Source organism: Taudactylus pleione, unplaced genomic scaffold (assembly GCF_031769625.1).
Source record: "Taudactylus pleione unplaced genomic scaffold, aTauple2 ptg001279l, whole genome shotgun sequence".
Lineage (NCBI taxonomy): Eukaryota > Metazoa > Chordata > Amphibia > Anura > Myobatrachidae > Taudactylus > Taudactylus pleione.
In genome coordinates this window covers 253,389-274,757 of record NW_028285679.1, presented here as the reverse complement: position 1 = coordinate 274,757, position 21,369 = coordinate 253,389, and the positions used below count along the sequence as shown (strand labels likewise).

The window sequence follows — 21,369 nt, the reverse complement described above, 5'->3', positions numbered from 1 at the left end:
CCACCGCCAAATCCCACGGGGCCACAGGTGGCACAAAGGCTGGATTCTTAAAACACCCTGGAAAAAGGTGTGTACATCCGGCATAGCAGCAATCCTGCGCTGGAACCACACCGACAGAGCAGACACGTGCACCTTCAGTGAGGAAAGACGTAATCCTAAATCCAAACCTGACTGAAGGAAAGCCAGAATACGCGAAACTCGGAACACCTGGGGATCATATTTTCTGGCTTCGCACCACTGAAAGTAAGTGTGCCACACTCTGTGGTAGATCCTCGCGGAAGCAGGCTTGCGCGCCCTCAGCATGGTGGTGATAACGGAGCTAGAAAAGCCCCGAGACCTCAGGACGGCTGTCTCAAGAGCCACGCCGTCAAAGATAGTCGACCCAGATCCGGGTGAAGACAGGGCCCCTGAGACAACATGTCCCGCCGTTGAGGTAGGAGGTATGGAGCGTCGATGGACAGGCTCCGCAGATCGGAGTACCACGGCCTTCTGGGCCACGCTGGGGCCACCAGGATGAGTGTGCCTCCGTCCTGCTTGAACTTGCACAGGACCCGAGGCAGCAGAGATATCGGAGGGAAAAAGTAAGCCAGGTGAAACAGCCATTTCACCGACAGCGCGTCTATCAGACTTGCGCCTGCGTCCCTTGTCCTTGACCCGTACACGGGCAGCTTGTGATTGTGACGGGATGCCATCAGGTCCAGCTCTGGCAGCCCCCACTTGTCCATGAGTAGTTGGAATACCTCTGGATGAAGCGACCATTCCCCGGGATGCACGTCGCAACGGCTGAGGAAGTCTGCCTCCCAATTGAGGACTCCCGGGATGAAGACTGCCGAGAGAGCTGGAAGATAGCGCTCTGCCCAAGCCAGGACACGGGAAACCTCCGACATCGCAGCTCGACTGCGAGTCCCTCCCTGGTGATTGATGTACGCCACCGTGGTGGCGTTGTCTGACTGCACCTGAACGGCCCTTCCGTGAAGAGCGGTGCCGGACGACTGCAGGGCTCTGTACACTGCACGCAGTTCCAGGATGTTGATGGGAAAAATCACTTCCTCCACCGACCAACGACCCTGAAGTGACAAGGAGCCTGTCACCGCCCCCCAACCCCGGAGACTGGCATCTGTCGTGAGCAGAACCCATTACGGATCCAAAAGGGGCACCCCTCGAGGAGATGAGCCGTCTGTAGCCATCAGGCCAGGGACAGACGTACCTCTGAGGACAACACCAGCATCTGAGATCGGATCCTGTGTGGCAATCCGTTCCATTCCGAAAGAATCAGCCTCTGCAGGGGCCTGGAATGGAACTGGGCAAACTCCACCATGTCGAATGCCGACACCATGGACCCCAAAACTCTCATCGCTGAGTGCACCGACACTCTGCCACTGCTCAGACAACTGTGAATCCGCAGCTGTAAGGAGGAGACCTTCTGTGGAGTCAGAAAAATCCGTTGCCGACTAGAGTCCAGCAGGGCCCCCAAATGAACCATCCGCTGTGATGGGATGAGGGAGGACTTCTTCCAGTTGATCAACCACCCGTGTGCCTGAAGACAAGCGACCGTCAGGTGGAGATGCTAGATCAGTACCTCCGGGGAGCTTGCCAGCAAGAGGAGGTCGTCTAGATACGGTAGCAACCGTATCCCCTGGCTCCGAAGGTGAGCCGCCATGACCGCCATCACCTTGGTAAATACCCTTGGTGCCGTGGAGAGGCCAAAGGGTAGAGCCCTGAATTGGTAGTGGTTGTGGAGAATAGCAAATCGCAGAAACCGTTGGTGCGATGTTGCTATAGGCACATGGAGGTAGGCGTTCTGGATATCCAGGGAGACCATATAATCCCCCGGTTCCATCGCCAGAATGATGGAACGCAAAGTTTCCATCCTGAATTTGGGAACCCTGAGAAACCTGTTCAGGGACTTCAAATTGAGGATGGGGCAATGAGAGCCATTGGGTTTCTGCACCAGAAACAGCGTAGAGTAATACCCCATCCCACGTTGAGATTGTGGTACGGGTATAATGACCCCCGCCGTCAGCAAGGCCTCTATGGCTTCCTGAACCTGCAAGGCCTTGGTTTTGTCCTGAGAAGGACTTGTGCAAAAAAACTGGCGAGGGGGCCTGTGCCGAAAAGACAGGGCGTACTCCTGGGAGACCACTTCTTGCACCCAGGCATCCGTGGTGGTATTGTGCCAGCATTGGGCGAATTGAAGAAGTCGGCCTCCCACTCTGGGGTCCCCTAGAGGGAGGCCCATCCCATCATGCAGAAGGCTTATCTTCTTGCTTGGATGAAGGGCGCCTAGCACTCCAGGCTTGCTTCTTTGGCCTTGAGGCGGTCTTGGTTGCGGACTGCCTCGGGAAGACTGACCCTTTGCCTTGCCCTGAACCCGAAAGGAGCGAAAGGCCGAGCTCCGGACCTTAGCAGGTGTCGTAGCTGAAGGGAGGAAGGCTGACTTGGATTTTGCCAGGGTATCTACTATTTTGTCCAGGTCCGGACCAAATAGTAACTCTCCATTAAAAGGTAAGGCCTCCAAGCCTTTCTTTGAATCAGCGTCTGCTCTCCAAGACCTCAACCACAAGGATCTGCGAGCAGACACTGCTGCCGCCGAAACCCTAGAGGTCAGCAGGCTAGCATCCAAAGATGCTTCTCCAATGTAGGAAGCGGCATCTCTCATCTGTCCTAACAACGCCCTCTGGACATCCGGAGCTTCATCCGGAAACGTATCCTCCAAGGCGTTGGCCCAACCCTCAATGGCCTTGGCCACCCAGGAGATGGCCATGGACAGCCGGGCTACAGCCCCTGAGAGAGAGTAAAAGTCTCCACCTTCCTGTCCGTAGGATCCTTCAGAGAGGATATAGACGGAAATGGCAAAGTAGCACTCCTGATGAGGCGTGTTACATGGGAATCGACCACAGGCGGAGTTTCCCATTTCCTACAATGCGCCTCCGGAAATGGATAATTGGCCGCCAACCGCTTCTGTGGCAGGAATCGCTTACTGGGCGTCTGCCAGGCCACCGCCATGTGATCCGTCAACTGATCAGACAAGGGGAACGCTGCAGAAGTAACCTTAGCTTTTTTAAAACTAGGAAACCTCGACTTGGGAGCGGGTGCCTCATCCTCAGTCAGAAGAATGGCCCGCACCGCCCTAACCAGAGCCCGCACATTGATGGAAGACTTTGGGCCTCATTCAGACCCACTCGCGAGCGGCTGTCCACTCGCAAGTGGGTCGATGGTCTGCACTGCGCATGCGCACGACGGAGGGAGCTCCGTCGTGCGCATGCGCGAGACGCGACGAGCGAAGGACTTTCCTTCGCTCGTAGTGTCTGATCAAAGGGGGCGTGCTGTCGATGTTGATTGACAGCACGCCCCCTTTGGTGGGCGTGCCGGGGGCGTGCCTGCCAGACGGAGGCGTTCCCAAGGGAACGCCTACCGTCAGAAGCCGGCCCCACTGACATCACTAGTGATGTCAGTGGGAGTGATTTTGGCTCTGATAGAGCCAAAATCACTCCCTGCCTTGCGGTTGAGAAACTCAACCGCAGGCTTCTGCTCGCAGTGGCAATGGTCGCGATGGTCAAGACCATCGCGACCATCATCCTGCACGCTCGTATGTGCTGTGGGTGGTGACCCACAGCTATACGAGCGTCCAGGAGGATGCTCCATATTTATGGAGGTGGGCCTTGATTCAGAGCGAGCGCTCTGGTCAGAGCGTCCGGCTCTGAATCAGGGCCTTAGTGTCTACCTCCTGGACTGAGGCATCTGAGGCTGAGTCATCCTGCACATCACCATCATCTGAGGACCCCTCAGAGTCCGAAAAATGCGCAGCCCGCGCCATAACTGTGCGTTTAGACGCCCTGGAGGGCACGTCACTGCGCAACATCGACTGAAAAGCCAAAGATGCTGCCGCCAAATCTTGGACAGTGTGGGAAAGCGCATCCACCCAGGGTGGAGGAGCCGCCACAGGAGCCTGAAACGGCACCACAGCCTGCTGTGCCACAGGGGTGGACTGTATATACATTGGCAACCCCGCATAGGGACCAACAGGCTGAGATCCCGGGGGAGTCTGCAATAATTGTGGGACACCCGGGGAATGGGGGATGGTAGGCTGGGGCAACGCCCTAGTAGGGACGGCAGTCGGGACCGACAGACAGTCCGCGATGGACACCAGCACCTGGGAAAACATCGCCCATGGTGGCTCCTGCAACATAGGAGGTTTAGACGTACCAGGGACCGCCTGGCACCGTCCGCACAGACCGTCCTGTGACCAATCCTCCCTATCCACTCCTGCAGAACAGCGCCTGCAGGAGAACAATACCGGAGCCACGGAGTGCTCAATCTCCTCCTCAGACATGACAGACTATATAATTAAATATAGTTATGACATAGGAAGAAAACGTGCACACTCACCAGTGTGCTGGACAACAGCCCACAATATGGCCCTGTGTAGCACACAACTGTATGTGACGGACCTCACAAATACGTCATCTATATAAGTGAGGTCAGTAGAAACACCCTTCCCCCGCACACCTGTAGGGTTTGTAGGAGAAGGAAAGGGATAGGTATAGGCTGACAGTAAGTAGAAATTAGCACAGACAGGCAGCACTAGCAAAAGTCACATACCATGCAGGAAGATATACTCACTGCACCTTTCCACTACAATCAACCGCCCAGATTCAGTGTCTGGGAGGGCTATAGTGCTGTGTACACTGTTCTTTAGCAGGGGAGAGGTACACAGGGGGACCGGTCCGCGTGCTCCCTGAGAGTATCTGCGCTGCCACTGGAGAAAATGGCTGCTGGAGACCTCAGAGGAGGAGTGGCCGAGTATCTGCAGCTCAGCGACGCCAGACTACTAGCTGAAAGGCGCGCTGAGCTGAGGGGAGGAGCCGCTAGACAAGGAAGGCTTCCTCCCCTGGCTAGCATATTAACCCCCGGGTTGCCGGCATCCCGCTTGCCGCGTTATTTACCCTGGTGGTCTAGTGGTCTGGCGGGGTATGCCTCCAATGGAGGGGGAGCCCGCCGCCACCGCTAGCGCCCCCGGTCTGTCCCCTAGACCGGGGGCATGGGACTGCATTTAAAAGGAACCCGCGCACCGCCGCTAATCAGCGGTGCGCGGCTTACCTTGATCTCCCCGGCGTCTCCGGCAGCAGTCCCGGGGGAAACCAGAGTCCAGCTAGTACAGACTCTGGCTTCCCCCACCGCGATCCCCAGTTCAGTGCTGGCGTCGCGGCGCCAGCAGGGAGAAGGAGCGGCAGCGTGGGCGTCTGTACAGACAGCCCATCGCTGCCGCTCTGGAGAAAAAGAAAAAACTGTAGTCAAAATAAATAAATGTAACTAAGTCAAAAAAAGCCTTAGGGGGCTGCTCCTGCAGACCCCCCCCCGCAGGGTGACCCGACTCCGGCCGGGCACAATCATAAACTGAGGTGCCTGTGGCTCGGGGGCGGGGTATAGAGGAGGATGACCCAAGTGCATCCTGGGAGCAGCTAAAAGCTTTAACTCCGTGGTGCTCGAGGATCCAGGATCCAGCTATACCCCAAGGTCACCCTGTGGACCCCTATGGACCCTGAAGTAGAAATAGTGTTTTTTGATGTTACCATTCTTTTCAATAGGCCATTAATTTCAATGGGGTATGTGTTTCATGTGGAAATCCAATGGAAATGAATGTTATATAGAAATAAATAGAAGCCCTGTACACAAAATAAATAAATGCCATCGAATATCATGACATTCCGGCCAACTTACATTGATGTGCTCCACCAGTTCCGTTGTGAGTCGTGCTAGAAACGGGACAGTGGCTTTCTCTTCATTCAGGAAGTCACTGCAGCAATTAAATGAGAGAATTACATTAGCAGATGCATCACTACCGGAAAAGGGCCTGATTCTGAGTAGAACGTAATGTGGTTACAATTCCGGCCGCCTACTGCGATAGGAAGTCTCATGTGAAAATCTAAGTTGGCCGCATTATGTGACAGCACTGCCCCCAGCCCTCCGCTTGAGAGAGCCACCCTCATTACTAGTATCAGCATTTGCAACTACGCAGGAAACGAGACTGAAGGCGGACAGATCTCTGCATACTCACCTCAGAATAGGTCACAACTCAGTCAGCGCGGACATGCCATGGCCACTGGACAATTATGTGCAAATGCCCCATCACCTCCTATTTGCCACTTAGTAACTCCCAATCAGCCGCACTTATGATGCGACTGAGATGTGGCCAACCGGGAATCGCTCATGCTTGAATAAAGTTATGTATATGCTGCTAAACATCATGGGATGCTCAGGGGTAAATGTACTAATGTGAGAGTTTCAGAGATGTTGCCCATAGCAACCAATCAGATTCTATTGACCTTTAGCTTGCACCTTTTAGAAGATAATAGCTAGAATCTGATTGGTTACTATGGGCAACATCTCCATTCTAAAAACTCTCACTTTAGTAAATTTACCCCTCAGAATCAGTCCCAAAGGGTTAATGTAGTAGCCTCGGAACTTCTGACGCTGCGGGAATATATGCGAGTCTCCCCGTATTTTTAAAGTGTCGATCCTTTTAAAGGCTAAACAAGATGGTTTAGCCTTAAAAAGGATTGTCACTTTAAAAATACGGGGAGACTCACATAAACCCCCACAGCCTCAGAAGTTCGGAGGCTACTACATTTAGCCCAAAGAGTCAATTTCCGTGCAAAGAGTAAACGTTACTGATTACTTTTTTTAAATAGTCTTTTATACACTGTCAGCCAATAACAAATATTTATTCTGTTTCCAGCATCAGGAGTTCTATTGCCGGTCTTACTGCTTGCTTAGAAACAACTTGGAGGCATCTGAGAAGATACTGTAGAAGCAAAATTAATGATTTCAAATTAATTAGAATTATTGCAATATCTGATGTCTTTTATTTGATACATTTAGCAATGTGTCTCAATTATAATGCAATGAAAGAACCTCCAATTCTTTATTCTTTTGCTGTGCGAGCTTGGAGTATATCCAACATAGGTGCATTGGGTGCAAGGATGGCTTATGAGAAGGGGGGGCCCATGTGTAGTCTCCATGTGTTCCCCCTCCTCTCTTTCCGACGGTGAGGGGAGTAGACTCGAACCCCGGGTACACAGTGCATTCTCACATACACCTCTCCCACTGTGTATGTTCAACTGGGCTCACAGAGTAACACTCAATCGCCAGTATGGGACCTCACTCACCAGAACGCTTACAAAATTATTTTGGGGGGCCCTGTGATGCTTGTCTATCAGCTCCAGGGTCCCCTGCTCTACTCTTCTGAGCATCGGCAAATCAGCCCCTCAACATTGCTTATTTTACATCGCAGCCCCTTGGGGGTGGGTAATAAAATGAAGCTTTCATAAATATCAGCGTCGCGTGCAGCCGCATATCGTGATCCAATATCTCTCTAGGTTGAATATGCCCCTATATGTGGGTTATAGACAGTAAGACGGATACAGCCATGTCTTAGATGTTGTACTATTATGTTTTATTTCTTAATCATATTAGATCAAAAGAGGCCACTATTACATTGAAAAGCAATACATTTAAAAGGCGCTATATTCTTACAATGTTTGTTGCTTCATTGTGCCCGGTAAACCACAGTTTTGCCCAAAGCACTCAGGAGCACCAGTCCTTTGCCAATATAAAATATCCATTAAATGGTCCAAAAGCTCTGTCTATTATTCTACCATAGACAACGCTTTTGGATCACTCAATTATTGTGTTTCTTTAGTGAATTGAGCTATTAGGGCCCTTAGGGGGACATTTGCCAAATTATAGGTAGGTACTGTATTAAAGCAAAATAATAAAAACTATCTAATACACAATAGTGACACATGAAATAAAAATGGATTGTATGGGGTCTATTTATTATCACTACATTTATACAAAAGATTTTCACCTACTTTTGTATAAATTAAGTGTCAGGGTTATTCATCATACATGTAACGCAGAAGATATCACTGATATCTCCTGTTCACAATTGTCCCCCGATAATTTCCAAATTCCCCATACTATAGTATGGGGATGTGTACATTATGTAATTCATCAAGTTCCGAAAAAGCTATTTTTCAGAACTTGACAGATACTGTACGCCATTCTCAGATGGCGTACAGTACCTGACTGAGCAGATTTCCCTCCCTGCTGTGTCCTCTTACCTGTAGCAGCTCCCTCCCGCCTCGCAGAGCAGTCCTCCTGTGAGCCGGGGCCAAGGGAGAGGGCACAGCAGTGGTGGGGGGCTGCATGTCTCAGTGGAGGGGGGCACAGATTTCGGCCATGCTGACAGCTGTAGCTCTGCGGAGGATGAGGGGGGTTTGGGCTGGACACAGACACCATCAGAATTGGTGAGCGGGCGGGCATACGGGCAGATAGGCAGTGGAAGGGAAGGAGGTTCTCTTTTCGCATGCTGCTGCTAGTCTCTTCTCAGTCTGTCTTCAAGCCGCACATGCACAGCTTGAAGACAGGCAGCGAAAACTGAAGGAAGACCGGCGGAGCAGGAGAAAAGTCTCTCACTTCCAAAAGACTGACTTTGTAGTAACAGCAGTATTTCAGAAGTGATAGTTTAGGGCAGGAGGCATGATGAATGCCTCCTAAATGGTGTTTGTACTCGCAGCGAGTTCATACCATAAATATCACAAGTGATAATGATGTTTTGATGAATGGGCCCCTAAGCCCGCTCACCCTCATTCTCATTAATAATTTAATGAATAAATGAGGATAAAACACTGTTTTCCCCTGTTTTCTCCTAATGATCCTTACTGAGAGCAAGAAAAACCCCAGAGAAATAATAAAGAAACACTCACGAGAAATATTTGTGCTCTTCAAAGAAAGTCTTCTCCTTCTCAATGGCCTCCTTCAGCGAGATCCTGTCCTGGATCTCCTGCTGGCCTCGGCACCTCACAATCATGTAGCCTTTCTTTAGGCGGACAGCGTTATTATTTAGTACATTGACAATCGTCTCCTCTGTGCCCTTGTCAATTAAGTCAGGTTTAGTCAGAAATCCTGCAACGGGAAACAAGGGACTAAATTGAATAATGAGGATAAAGAGATCGCTGAGGAAATCCCTGTGCCAGGTGCCTTAGAGCAAGTGTAAACTCCTGTAACTGCAATGCACCTATTATCAGCCTTATATGAATGTGCTCTCCCAGTGCTTCGGAGTATACATCAGCTAGCCTTCACGTTATACAGTAGGTGCCTGTAGGCAGGGCCCCTGGGATCTCTGTTAGGGCCCATTACTGAGGAGTGTTGCCAGGCATGAAAATGTCACCTTATATGCTTCAGGGGGCGTGGCCGTATCCTGAAACACCTGGGATCATTGGTGGGCGACCTCTTAAAAAATACGGGGATCCACGCACATCTGCAGTAACAAGTGTGTATACTTACACCCCACAATAGTTACAGCATAGACAAGTGGTTTGGTGTTAGTAAGAAGTGCAGAAGCAGCATTACTCTATGTGTACAGAATATAGTAATGTAATGACAGGTCATATACACAAAAGATAATAGAGCCTGGAAAGTTATTAATAAATGCGTAAGTCACACTCTGAATATAAAATATTATTACATACCAACACGAAAACCAGATACAAATTAAATATAAACAACTGTTGTTTTTACCTATAAAAATGAAAGGGGTCAATTTAATTGCAGACGATGTCTGCAATGGGCAACTACATCGGCGTTGGGACGAATGCAATGGCACAGCTTGGCTCCGCCCCCGCCCGCAAACTCTTGTCGTCTGGCCTCCCCCGCCCCCGTTTGCTGGCCACGCCCCCCCATTCAAGCTGATCTGGCTGCTCCCTCCCGGAAGGGGCAGCCAGATAGTCGGCAAGTATGAAGTCACCTGAAATAGTGACTCCTAGATCCCTTTCCAAAATCGCGTATTTTGCTATTCTTTCAAACACAGAGATTTACTATGGCAAACACGGGAGTGTTTTCCGTATTTTCGGAGGGGAACACGGGACGAACCCAACGTTAAAATGCACATGTAAACACAAATAGAAAATAAAACACCATCGTCTAAACACGGCAGTACTTTCCATAGACAGGAATACGACATGGGAATTTACCACAAATCGTTATTATAATTACGGGTGCAGAGCCGGCCCTAGGCATAGGCATAATAAGCAAATGCCTAGGGGCAACTGGAATGCTTAGGGGCATTCTAGGGCTCTGCCGCAGTCCCCGCCCCCCCTGCTGCATGCCCCTCCCCCTGCCCTGCTGCTGCCGCTGCCGTGTGGAAAGCCGTGCTGGGATCAAGTTGCTGATCCCAGCATCGGCACAGCAAGAGGAGATGTGTTCCCTACGGGACACATCAGTGTCCGGCGCTGGGATGCTATTTCTGCTCCCAGCACCGGGGAAGCATAGGCGGCGGGTAGGACTTGGCGCCGGTCAATTGTCGGGCAGGACTTGGCTCCGGGTGCGGGCTTACTATAGCCCGTCACCCGGTAGCCTTGGTACAGCGTCGGCCATGGCGGGTGTTTGGCTCTGGCCATGAGCCAAACCCAGCTCGCGGGCCAGCAGCCAATAGGAGGAAGAGGCCAGAAGACGCCGCGATCAAGAAGGAAGACAGCGGAGAGGACTGCGTGGGGTGGAAAGTAAAAGAGCCAACGAAGCTCCCCCCTGCAGCCTCTTCCAACAGAGCAGGTAGGCCCTCCATGAGGTCTACCATATACCCCCTCCCTAGACCACCACGGTTGTCGGGCACTAGGCTCGTGGGGGCATTGTCGGGCTATAGGCCGGTGGGCGTATAGGCGGGTGCAAGGCCCGGGCTACATAGGGGGCATTAGGCCCTAGAGGAAATTATACCCTATTAGGTGTAAGTGATCTGGGTACTAGGCCCAGGTCACTATTGAATAAAGTAGGCGTGCACTAGGCCCATGGCCATAAGGAGGGCCACCTGTTTTTTTTCCTGTAGGGCTGTTCAGTTCCGTATGGGTAGTTGTTAGGGGGCAACAGTAAAAATTTTGCCTAGGGCACCAAATGGGCTAGGGCCGGCTCTGTATGGGTGTAATCTAAGCAAAATCGGTTAAAAATGGAGGTTTAAAATAGATCCCCTCCTGAGCAGTGTGTCTTTCTTTTTAATAAAAAACCACACATGTAGCCTGCACGTATCACACAGATATATGCCGGCTGTATGTTCAGGAGTATTGGGCTACAGGGAACACGGTAGGAAACACAATCACATACACTATCCAAAAGCTGAACATGTTTCCAACTGGTGGGCGTTAATCATCCTTCTGCCTGTCCTGTGTACATTTTACACCCCTCCCACCTTCTTGTTGACCCTTGTTGTTGACCAACACTTTCACACCCCCTGTCCTCCACAGTTCCCATCTCCGAGTGTAAGATGAGCCCAAATATGTATACGGGCGTATACATACTTTATTTTATACACCTGCACAGTTAGATAACACTTATTTTAGACAAATGACACATTTACGTCTTACTCTTACGTGAGCCCCTTTATAAGATGACCTTTGAACTCACCCACAGTTCTCTCTCCGCCAGGATCCACCAGACGAGCCATCTCCAGAGCTTCCGTTGTAGCGATGTCAACATTACAGGGGACCACAACCAGGCAGATGGTCTCCTGCTTCCCAATGTACTCTGTGATGAGCCTTTTAATCTGTAAACATAACATAATACAGGTAAAGTGCAGAATCCCGGCATTGTTATATACACAGCCGATATCTCCTGGATGTATATAGCAGAACCCCCTTCATACATCCAGGGGATGCTCAATATTTGTGGGATACCCCCCCGAAAATGCCTATTTTGGGGAGATTAATTTAAAAAATGACCTTGATAAATATGCCCCTAAATCTTACATGATACATAAATAAGACATAAAGACACGGAGACTTGTGTTTGGCGAAAACATTTGTCACAATTTATTAAAAATTAATTGGAAATTGAAATCTCAAAATAAGGTGGCGACAAAAACATTCCCCCGTCAGCTGCGCTATCCAGTCATCACATGACACGTGGTGCAGCCCAAGTACTGTATATCTCCCACTCGCTGTGTATCTGCTGCTGTTGCTGATAGAGATGGCTAGTGAGTGAGTGTCTCCACACAGTGACTCCAATCATTTAGATGTTCGAACGATTTGAGTCACTCAAAAGTTGGGGAGTCGAGACACCCACCCACCTCTCTAGCCTCCCACAGTTACATAGTCAGAGGGAGCCAGAGGTTACAGTGTGTAAATGTGTGTTATTACTGTAGTCTGCGGCAGCTCCAGGAGTCGGGACCCGGGAGAGTCATCATTCATGTGATCCTGCCAGTGTGCCTGCCTTCACTGACTCGAGTCGGGAGTCAGCAGTGCAGGGCTGTGGGGGGGCGGAGCTGTGACTCACTCAGAGTCGCGCCGCTAGAGCTGGGTCCCGGTGAGTGCGATGACTCGGGAGAGTCAGTGCAGATTAATCCGTCAGCAGCAGTGCGGGGCTGGGAGGGGCGGAGCTATCAGCGACTCACCCGGCCAATGCTCAGTCAAAGAGTCATTTCCCGAGACACTTTCTCGAGACACTCCACTGAGCTGAGCCATGTGGCTCAACCCAGTAGAGTGAATCACTCTGCCCATGTTTAGTTGATGATGATGCTGTTCCACCCATGAATAAATTCACTCCACACATAGAAAACCGTCAAGGAAGGGGCAGGCAGGTGGGAAACGTCTACTCACGGCATTCAAAAGGAATTGTGCTCAGCCACCATACGCTTATATCACCTCTCACCTCATTCCCATATATAGAAACATATGGAGGCTGCTTTCTTCCCTGGAGAGAGGGAGGGGGAGGCTGATTGACACAGAGGGAGAGGCTGATTGACACGGGATGTGTACGGGTTGCCGGCACTCACGATCCCGGCGGTAACAAACAGGCCCTTGATCACTGTGGCGCATCTATAACGGGTGCATGGTGTACATGGGCCGATGCCGCACACCCATGTTCTGTATAACTCTCCGTGGCGGCAACCCATCTGCGCATGTGTTTTGCGCTGGTCTCCGGGAAAATGGTGCAGTAGCCATCTTCCCAGAGACCTAAGTATGGGCAGTAGACTCTGGCACAATCCCATGCTTGTGCCGCCAGCTAGAGAGGAGGGGGCCTGGACAGCGACTCAACACTGGCCCCCTCCTCACTTAATAGACCCCTGCTCATCAGTTTTGTTTTCAACTTTATACCATCTGTGCACATTAAAAATGAACAGATGCGTCCTCTGTGATTTAGGGCTCTATTTATTAACATTATTTTTACTAAAATAAAGTGAAAAAGGGTGTTTTCACACCCTTTTCACATAATTTTAGCTTCACCTGTAGTTATTACAGGGCAATTGGAGTAGAATTAGTAAAATTCTACTCCAACCCCCAGTATCACTTATTTTTAGTAAAGCAGATCGCATTTCCCATAATTGTAATGGGAAATGTGATCCGACCTAAGTTACTAAAAATAAATTGTAAAAAAATACCGGGGGAAGCCCTGTGATAATAACGCCACCTGGAGGTGGCGTTATCCAGGGTCTCCCCCAGTTACCGGGCTCCCACTCTGCTCTAACGGGGAGAGCAGAGGCGGGAGCCGGTACCAGTAATCAGCTATGTGGTCTAAGTAGACCGCAAGCTGATTACTGTAAAAAAAAGAAAAAAAAATTAAACATTTTTTTTTTTACTTACCTGAATCCAGGGACCGGTGATCGGACCTCCGGTGATGGCTCCTTCTCCGGTCATTTGGTTTCCCATAGTGCACTGCGGCCCGGTCATCAGGTGATCGGGCCCCAGTGCAGTATGGGAGATCACCTGATCGGGAAGCCTGGAGAAGACCACCGGAGGCCAGGAGGATGCAGGTAAGTGTAATGAAGGGAGGGGGGGTCGCGGGGGTCCGCGGTCGCGGGGGGCGGGGCTTAGCACCGGGGACGAGGCTTAGCGTCGGTGGGGGGTAATAGCGGCGGTCGGTCGGCGCATGCGCGGGCTCTTAGTCGCTGTGTTTTTTCCGAAAATACCGCGACTAGAGTGCGGATGGGATCCGCAGGGACAGAGCTTTATCGCAAGCTCTGTCCCTGCAAGGGATTTATAGTAAATCCCTGTGATATTGCCTGAATTCGCAATGCGAATTCACTCGGTAATATCACACTACAATCCGCATTCAATATGCGGATTGTAGTAAATAGAGCCCTTAGGAATTACTTTCTGCAAACAGGGATTTAATTATTTGACACAACTATAAGACTGGTGACTGCAGAAGTCGTACAACCCTTAGAACAGTCATTTAAACAAGTAATATAGTAGCCAAGTGTTAGACAGAGTGCAGTCAGGGGCCTGATTTAGAGATGTATGTAAACCCGATGGGTGCTTTTTTTCCCTTCAGGCGCCTCTTGCAGCGTTAGCATTCTTACACATCGCTACTGCAGCCAAAGAAGCAGCTGCGATGTGTTCCGCTTCCATCCCTGAATCAGGCCCAGTGGCAGCTAATTCACTAAAGGTCTCACATCTCACCTGGTCTCCAATGTCCTTTGGCTGGTCACCAACTGCCACTCTTGCAATCCCAGGGAGATCAATGAGCGTCAGGTCGGGAACCTCGGAAGAGATCACCTCAAGGCTTATAAGATCAGAACTGATCCCAAAACCTGTACCAGCCATCGCGTCCTGAGCTGCAAATGAGAAATAGGTAAAGCAACATTAGGTAAATGACTGGGTGCAACACCCCTAAAGGAAGGAACTATCCATGTAATGGCCATGTAGTGGCATGAGTGCAGGTCACACACTGGGTAACTGGAGGTACCACCATGGGGTCATGACTAATGGTGTAACGGGATTGGGGGCTTTGAAGAGGACCCCTCTTTGGTTGGCAAGATGGGTCTGTGATTGTCGCATGTGTTTCAGTTCTAGTACAAGCCACGTGGGTAACACATACTTCTCTACTTTATTAATCTCCCTTCGGGGCAAATTTATTAAACACATTTTGCAAGATATCTCCCCAAAACTGACATTCTTATACCAATAGAACCAGGAGTATCTGTTATTATAAATTAATTATTATGCGACACCCTGTTACTCCACATTCACACTTAAAATAGACTTCTCTTGTCATTCCTTTAATAGATATTGTCAGTGATATCCTCTGTCAATACTCGTCCTTAAGTTTTGGTCAGCACAGTGTTAATTAAATGAAAGGTCTTTTCCTATAGCCACAGAGATCTGTACTGCTCAGGTACTTATAATTTATAGCACTGATAAGGAGTTTCCAGCGACATCAGATGTATGTGACGCACACGCTGTGTAGTCTGTGTAAATCAGAGCCCGGTTGTTCTGCTCTTGCTTGGGAGGGTCACAAATGCTAATCCCTCATTCACTGAGCTACTTCCCTCTTGGTTATATATGGATCTTATCACTGTAGTTGTGGAATGTTATGCTGTTATTGTGATCATGAATAATAAACCGGATCCTATGATCACATTAGCTAGGCAGGGTATCTATAGGTAGCAGGGATATATATGCCGGCAGGGTTCTATCTATAGGTAACAGGGTTATACATGCAGGCAGGGTTCTATCTATAGGTAACAGGGTTATACATGCAGGCAGGGTTCTATCTATAGGTAGCAGGGTTATACATGCAGGCAGGGTTCTATCTATAGGTAACAGGGTTATACAAGCAGGCAGGGTTCTATCTATAGGTAACAGGGTTATACATGCAGGCAGGGTTCTATCTATAGGTAGCAGGGTTATATATGCCGTCAGGGTTCTATCTATAGGTAGCAGGGATATATATGACGGCAGGGTTCTATCTATAGGTAACAGGGTTATACATGCAGGCAGGGTTCTATCTATAGGTAGCAGGGTTATACATGCAGGCAGGGTTCTATCTATAGGTAACAGGGTTATACATGCAGGCAGGGTTCTATCTATAGGTAAAAGGGTTATACATGCAGGCAGAGTATCTATAGGTAGCAGGGTTATATATGCAAGCAGGGTTCTATCTATAGGTAGCAGGGTTATATATGCCGGCAGGGTTCTATCTATAGGTAACAGGGTTATACAAGCAGGCAGGGTTCTATCTATAGGTAGCAGGGTTATATATGCAGGCAGGGTTCTATCTATAGGTAACAGGGTTATACAAGCAGGCAGGGTTCTATCTATAGGTAGCAGGGTTATATATGCCGGCAGGGTTCTATCTATAGGTAGCAGGGTTATACATGCAGGCAGGGTTCTATCTATAGGTAGCAGGGTTATACATGCAGGCAGGGTTCTATCTATAGGTAGCAGGGTTATATATGCCGGCAGGGTTCTATCTATAGGTAACAGGGTTATACAAGCAGGCAGGGTTCTATCTATAGGTAGCAGGTATATATATATGCCGGCAGGGTTCTATCTATAGGTAACAGGGTTATACAAGCAGGCAGGGTTCTATCTATAGGTAGCAGGGTTATACATGCAGGCAGGGTTCTATCTATAGGTAGCAGGGTTATACATGCAGGCAGGGTTCTATCTATAGGTAGCAGGGTTATACATGCAGGCAGGGTTCTATCTATAGGTAGCAGGGTTATATATGCAGGCAGGGTTCTATCTCTAGGTAGCAGGGTTATATATGCAGGCAGGGTTCTATCTATAAGTAACAGGGTTATACAAGCAGGCAGGGTTCTATCTATAGGTAACAGGGTTATACAAGCAGGCAGGGATCTATCTATAGGTAGCAGGGTTATATATGCCGGCAGGGTTCTACCTATAGGTAACAGGGTTATACAAGCAGGCAGGGTTCTATCTATAGGTAGCAGGGTTATATATGCAGGCAGGGTTCTATCTATAGGTAACAGGGTTATACAAGCAGGCAGGGTTCTATCTATAGGTAGCAGGGTTATACATGCAGGCAGGGTTCTATGTATAGGTAGCAGGGTTATACATGCAGGCAGGGTTCTATTTCTAGGTAGCAGGGTTATATATGCAGGCATGGTTCTATCTATAAGTAACAGGGTTATATATGCAGGCAGGGTTCTATCTATAGGTAGCAGGGTTATACATGCAGGCAGGGTTCTATCTATAGGTAGCAGGGTTCTATCTATAGGTAGCAGGGTTATACATGCAGGTAGGGTTCTATCTATAGGTAGCAGGGTTATACATGCAGGCAGGGTTCTATTTCTAGGTAGCAGGGTTATATATGCAGGCATGGTTCTATCTATAAGTAACAGGGTTATACAAGCAGGCAGGGTTCTATCTATAGGTAGCAGGGTTATACATGCAGGCAGGGTTCTATCTATAGGTAGCAGGGTTATATATGCAGGCAGGGTTCTATCTATAGGTAGCAGGGTTATACATGCAGGCAGGGTTCTATCTATAGGTAGCAGGGTTCTATCTATAGGTAGCAGGGTTATACATGCAGGTAGGGTTCTATCTATAGGTTGCAGGGTTATACATGCAGGCAGGGTTCTATCTATAGGTAGCAGGGTTATACATGCAGGCAGGGTTCTATCTATAGGTAGCAGGGTTATACATGCAGGCAGGGTATCTATCTATAGGTAGCAGGGTTATACATGCAGGCAGGGTTCTATCTATAGGTAACTGGGTTATACATGCAGGCAGGGTTCTATCTATAGGTAACAGGGTTATACATGCAGGCAGGGTATCTATAGGTAGCAGGGTTATATATGCAGGCAGGGTTCTATCTATAGGTAGCAGGGTTATATATGCCGGCAGGGTTCTATCTATAGGTAACAGGGTTATACATGCAGGCAGGGTTCTATCTATAGGTAGCAGGGTTATACATGCAGGCAGGGTTCTATCTATAGGTAGCAGGGTTATACATGCAGGCAGGGTATCTATCTATAGGTAGCAGGGTTATACATGCAGGCAGGGTTCTATCTATAGGTAACAGGGTTATACATGCAGGCAGGGTATATATCTATAGGTAACAGGGTTATACATGCAGGCAGGGTATCTATAGGTAGCAGGGTTATATATGCAGGCAGGGTTCTATCTATAGGTAGCAGGGTTATATATGCCGGCAGGGTTCTATCTATAGGTAACAGGGTTATACAAGCAGGCAGGGTTCTATCTATAGGTAGCAGGGTTATATATGCAGGCAGGGTTCTATCTATAGGTAACAGGGTTATACAAGCAGGCAGGGTTCTATCTATAGGTAGCAGGGTTATATATGCCGGCAGGGTTCTATCTATAGGTAACAGGGTTATACAAGCAGGCAGGGTTCTATCTATAGGTAGCAGGGTTATACATGCAGGCAGGGTTCTATCTATAGGTAGCAGGGTTATACATGCCGGCAGGGTTCTATCTATAGGTAGCAGGGTTATACATGCCGGCAGGGTTCTATCTATAGGTAGCAGGGTTATACATGCAGGCAGGGTTCTATCTCTAGGTAGCAGGGTTATATATGCTGGCAGGGTTCTACCTATAGGTAACAGGGTTATACAAGCAGGCAGGGTTCTATCTATAGGTAGCAGGGTTATATATGCAGGCAGGGTTCTATCTATAGGTAACAGGGTTGTACAAGCAGGCAGGGTTCTATCTATAGGTAGCAGGGTTATATATGCCGGCAAGGTTCTATCTATAGGTAGCAGGGTTATACATGCAGGCAGGGTTCTATCTATAGCTAGCAGGGTTATATATGCCGGCAGGGTTCTATCTATAGGTAACAGGGTTATACAAGCAGGCAGGGTTCTATCTATAGGTAGCAGGATTATATATGCAGGCAGGGTTCTATCTATAGGTAGCAGGGTTATATATGCAGGCAGGGTTCTATCTATAGGTAGCAGGGTTATACATGCAAGCAGGGTTCTATCTATAGGTAGCAGGGTTATACATGCAGGTAGGGTTCTATCTATAGGTAGCAGGGTTATACATGCAGGCAGGGTTCTATCTATAGGTAGCAGGGTTATACATGCAGGCAGGGTTCTATCTATAGGTAGCAGGGTTATACATGCAGGCAGGGTATCTATCTATAGGTAGCAGGGTTATACATGCAGGCAGGGTTCTATCTATAGGTAGCAGGGTTATACATGCAGGCAGGGTTCTATCTATAGGTAACAGGGTTATACATGCAGGCAGGGTTCTATCTATAGGTAACAGGGTTATACATGCAGGCAGGGTATATATCTATAGGTAACAGGGTTATACATGCAGGCAGGGTATCTATAGGTAGCAGGGTTATATATGCAGGCAGGGTTCTATCTATAGGTAGCAGGGTTATATATGCCGGCAGGGTTCTATCTATAGGTAACAGGGTTATACAAGCAGGCAGGGTTCTATCTATAGGTAGCAGGGTTATATATGCAGGCAGGGTTCTATCTATAGGTAACAGGGTTATACAAGCAGGCAGGGTTCTATCTATAGGTAGCAGGGTTATATATGCCGGCAGGGTTCTATCTATAGGTAGGGTTATACAAGCAGGCAGGGTTCTATCTATAGGTAGCAGGGTTATACATGCAGGCAGGGTTCTATCTATAGGTAGCAGGGTTATACATGCCGGCAGGGTTCTATCTATAGGTAGCAGGGTTCTATCTATAGGTAGCAGGGTTATACATGCAGGCAGGGTTCTATCTATAGGTAGCAGGGCTATACATGCAGGCAGGGTTCTATCTATAGGTAGCAGGGTTATACATGCAGGCAGGGTTCTATCTATAGGTAGCAGGGTTATACATGCAGGCAGGGTTCTATCTATAGGTAGCAGGGTTATACATGCAGGCAGGGTTCTATCTATAGGTAGCAGGGTTATACATGCAGGCAGGGTTCTATCTATAGGTAGCAGGGTTATACATGCAGGCAGGGTTCTATCTATAGGTAGCAGGGTTATACATGCAGGCAGGGTTCTATCTATAGGTAGCAGGGTTATATATGCAGGCAGGGTTCTATCTATAGGTAACAGGGTTATACAAGCAGGTGATAATTTTTTTTTAGAGCCTCCGTGTTTTGGGTGTAATGATCAGGATGTGAGAGTATAATACTGGGGCTATTGTCGCTATGTTCATAGAATCATATCTCTCTTTTTTTAGTGGATGGTACTGTGTGTCCAATTCAGACGCACCCGTCCACATTCAAAGTATGCAAATCCCGCTATCGCAAGCAAGACATTAACACGCCCACTATGTTTTGCCGTGCGATCGCGGAATGAAATTAGACACCTACTAGCCTGACATAAGATGCCCACTTGCCCTTAGTGACATACGTCATCTCTAGGAAGTGTATTAAACAATCGGTAACATCGGTTGACATCGGACCCGTACGGATTCCGTACCGCAAGCACTGCGAGTGCTGCTGTGCTTATTTTAGCCATGTGACGTGTATGCTGACGATGCATCTTAATTATGTACTCCCCTGAAATGGCGTTTAAACGCACAGACGCGCCTGCGTTTGCACTACCACACTCCCGCTACCATAGACCTCCCTTTGTCACCACCCGCAAATAGCACGTCCTGTCACTCATGCTTGCGTTTTCCGATCACAGCGACTGGTTCGCGTACGCGCACTGCGTCTTATAAGCATGCACAGATTGCGAACATCGGCCGGCTGCGTGCGAACGCAGCCTTGCTACCAGGTCTGAATCAGGCCCCGTATTTCCAGTGAATTGTTCTTATACCAAGAGAACTAGCAGTATCTGTTATTATTAGAGATGTGCGCCGACCCTCATGTTTAGGTTTTGGTTTTGGATCTGGATCTCCCCTGCTTTTTGATCTGAATCTGGTTTTGGATTTTTTTTCCTTGGTGTTTTGTTTTCGTGTTTTGGTTTTGGATCTGGATTTTTTTCTTAAAAAATAAAAAAAAAACGATAAAATCGCATAAAATGTGCCTTTTTTGTTCCTACAGTAATAATAACCTCAATAACATTTATTTCCACTCGTTTCCAGTCAATTTTGGTTACCTCACAGCTCACAATATTGATTTTTTTCATCTAGTTAAAGGGCCAAAAGGTTGCATCCAGCTTGCTGGCTCAAAACTGGTTGATATAATTATTAATAGAGTTGAGGACTGTGCAAAGATGATGGTTGGGATACCCTTGAGGATTGAAGGCATGGGCCTTCATAGAGGTCAAGGAAGTTGACGGCCTTGCATTAACGTGATGACTGCTGGCAGCAGCTACAACATGTGGTTCTTGGCCTTGCTCTCCTGTCATGTGACAGCCCTCCATATTTTCTGCAGTCTTGAAGCAGTGTCACAAGCACCAATAGTGTAGCCAAGGTGCGGTTACAAAACTCACACACGTGCAGTCGTGCGCACACAGAAAAAAACTATACAAAAGACACTATTTATTTTTTTTCGGGTCCAGAACTTTGGCCCAGAGCACAGATTGGTGATGACTGGAGTCGGGCAGCACTAGGTTGTGTTGCTGTATCTTGTGTGGCTAAGCCTAACACGCGCACACACAGAAAATAAATAGACAAAAGACACTATTTTTTTGGGGGGGGGGGGTTTC

At 48.6% G+C, this 21,369-nt stretch overlaps 1 pseudogene; it reads right to left on the bottom strand.

The window, feature by feature from the left end:
* Positions 1 to 20,129, bottom strand: part of LOC148443402 (interferon-induced GTP-binding protein Mx1-like) — a 51,470-nt pseudogene extending 31,341 nt beyond the window's left edge.
* Positions 20,130 to 21,369: the final 1,240 nt, after the last annotated feature.